Source organism: Condylura cristata, unplaced genomic scaffold (genome assembly GCF_000260355.1).
Source record: "Condylura cristata isolate star-nosed mole 26May11 unplaced genomic scaffold, ConCri1.0 scaffold00008, whole genome shotgun sequence".
NCBI lineage: Eukaryota > Metazoa > Chordata > Mammalia > Eulipotyphla > Talpidae > Condylura > Condylura cristata.
In genome coordinates this window covers 11,858,610-11,861,693 of record NW_004567109.1, presented here as the reverse complement: position 1 = coordinate 11,861,693, position 3,084 = coordinate 11,858,610, and the positions used below count along the sequence as shown (strand labels likewise).

The 3,084-nt window shown below is 59.9% G+C and overlaps 1 protein-coding gene across 1 annotated transcript in view; it reads right to left on the bottom strand.

The window, feature by feature from the left end:
• MAN1C1 (mannosidase, alpha, class 1C, member 1) overlaps positions 1 to 3,084 on the bottom strand; it is a 109,452-nt gene that overhangs the window by 11,884 nt on the left and 94,484 nt on the right. The gene's annotated exons all lie outside the window — the stretch shown is intronic.

Sequence of the window (3,084 nt, the reverse complement as noted above, 5' to 3'; positions counted from 1 at the left end):
AGGCGCAGATGAAGACCCCAGCCTCCCTCAGACCCAGTCTCGGCCTTCTCACTTGGCGCCCACAAGCCAGGCATGGGGCTGCACTGCCCTCCACGGCTGGTCCCGGGTCACCGGCCACACCTGCACTGGGACAAGGACCCCAGGAACCAAACACTGCTCTTGCCATTACCCACTGGCTGCTGCCTTTGGTGGCAAGGGGCTCCGAGACCCCTGCTCCCTCGGGAGGACCAAGGCAGGATGTTCAGGAGGTCCAACCCCAGGATGGGGTGTCTGGGGCGCTGGCCAGGCCTCTGCCTCACTCTTGCCCTCTACTGGGCTGAGGCTGCACCGAGCCTCGTGCCCGCTGGACGCCCTCCCGGGGTTCCGGCACTCTCAGGTGCGAGCCCAGCGGGGCCTCTGGGGCCCCCTGACCTGCACCTGAGATTCAAGCTGATGCTCTGGACAAGCTCCAGCACAGACTCCCTGGGTTCACAGTCGGGTCCCGGGCTACGTGACAATGGGCAGTTTGTCCAGGGTCTCTCCATGCCTCAGTTTCCTCCTGCTTCAAACGCGGTAGCGTGTGAACCAGGCCAAGGCTTGAGGCAGACAGGAGCTGTGTCCTCAGAGCTCAGCCCCTGTGCGTCCAGCACAGAGATGGCCACGCTCAGCCCTGCAGAGGTGGTTCCTCTGGCCAGCCCCTGCTCCTCCCTCCTCACCCCAGGCCGTCACACAGCTCGCTTCTCCCCATGCTGAGTATCTTGAGAGGTCTCCAGGTGCAGGGGCGCAGTCCCTGAGGACAGGCCAGGACCCAGCCCCCACAAGCCCCCCAAGGGGCGGCCTCCCCAGCAAGGCCAACTCACGCAGGACTTAGTTTGCGATGAGTGTTTTGAATGAAACACAGACGGGAAGAGGCTGCGAGGGGACCCTGCCGTGCAGAGGGAGTGAGGGTGAAGTCTCCACCGTCAGCTCCCCTGGGCTTGCTCCACCCTCAGGGCTCTGCCTGCCCGCTCCCACCGCCTGCTCTACTGACCACACTCAGCCCGCCCCTGTAAACTCACCCTTCTCCCTGCCACCCAGTGCCACGTGACAGCAGAAGTCAGCTCCGACTCCCAGCTGGCACGCAGAGGCTACGAGGACATGTGCTCCTTGGCTCCTTGTTCTCCCTTTCGCTCTCCTGCCCAGCCCGGGCTGGCTACTGCTGCGAGACCTCGCTGAGCAGGCTCAGGCCCGCTGGGGCGCCTGTACACGTGGGAGGAGCCTCGAGGAGGCCTGTACACGTGGGAGGAGCCTCGAGGAGGCCTGTACACGTGGGAGGAGCCTCGAGGAGGCCTGTACACGTGGGAGGAGCCTCGAGGAGGCCTGGAGAGCCGTGCTGACCTGGGCTGGGGCGGACTCCTGGGTGGAGCTAGGTCCCGGGCGGCTCTCGTGCTTCGCGGGGCAGGGTATGGTGGCCGGCTAGCCGCGGGCACAGCCCTGGTTTATAACCCACTTGGCAGAGAATGCAGACATGGGGCTGGGCCGTCCACTGTCGCATGAAACCTGCACCTCAAGACCATTCGCCTTAGGCTATTTCCATTTGGAGGAACCTCAAGCTAAATAATTGTGCGAAAGAGGAAATTATGGGCCAGTCTCTCTTCGCAGAATCAACTGAGACAAGCAGCTGCAAAGGCCAAAAACCAAGGCCCTCTAAACCCGAGCAAAACACAAGCCCTCGCTGGCCGCCCGCTGACTGGGGCTGACGTCACCGGGAGGCAAACAGCCGAGCGGGTGTCCGCGGCCTGGGTGTGTGTCTGTTGTTCCGTGTGAGGAATGGGTGGCCTTGGGCCAGGATTTCAGCTCTCTGCGAGGTTCCCTTTCCCTATCTGTAGCAGCTGTAAGCGCGTTCATTCCCGGGATGCCGGCAAAGCTGTTCAAGACTCTGGCTCTGGTGGCCCAGTGCTGCCCCCTCGGTCCCCTGCAGAGGGACACGCCCACTGCACACTCCCAGGGAACTGTGTTCCCTCCCCCCCCAACCCCCCCCCCCCCATGGGGCTGTGAGCAGAAGCAGCAGCACCAGAGCCAGAGTCCCTCGGACCTGAGCCTGCACCCTGGCCCTGCCCTGACGGTAGTGGCTGTGTCCTTGGGGCGTCCTGAGCCTCAGTTTCTACATCTGTGAGATGGGGCAAAGCAGAACCAGGCTCTCAGCACAGCTAGTGGGACACAGGGACAGAGGGTCTCCTGTTGTGCCACCCAGGGGTGTGTCACCCCTCCCACCCCTAACAGTATCTAACCTGCACACTGAACCCCCAGGCAGCTGCTAAGGTTGCTGCTGTATATGTACTCCAGAGATTCAGGTGTAACATTTTTGGGGTGCAGCCCAGGCTTAAGGATTTACGGCTATCTCCCTAAGTGATTTTTTTACATGCCAGCAATGCTGAGAACCACCAAAATATTCTTCAAAGCCCCAAACTTGCCAGAGGCCAAGCCTTTATCCAGGGTCAGAGACACTCCAGGCTCTTTGCTGGGGAGATCAAATGCCAGGAGCAGAGCTGAGTTCTCTCCTGCTCAATCAAGTGCTTTCCTAAGCTCCCAGTTTCTAAATAATTCATGGCCATTCTTTCCCTTGAAGCCACAACTACAGTGTGCCCTGAGGGCAGGGAACCAGGCTGCTGTTAACTTTTGTTTACTCTGCAAGGACGCAGAGAGGAGGAAGGGCCTCCAGGACAGCCCTCCCTGGTCACTGGCTGAACAACAGGCCTTTGCTGGACACCTGGCTGGCAGTGTCTAAGCTTAGCCAAGGCTTGGGGTGGTGGGGCTGAGCCAGACTGAACTGGGATGGAGTCCTCAGATTGGCTTCTACTTCATGACTGAGGTCTTGGTGCCAGAGAACTGGGAGGGAAAAGACACTGAAGCAACCACTTAAAACATCCTTGGTTCTGGAGGCCGGATTCACTGTACTTCCTTTAAATACTGCCATTCCTGGTCAGTCATGTGCTCATAGAGATCATCCATCCATCATCCACCGTCATTCCTCCATCATCTGTTCATCCTTCCATACATCATCTGTCATCCATCATTCATCCATCCATCATCCACTCATCCATCCATCCACCCATCCGTCCATCC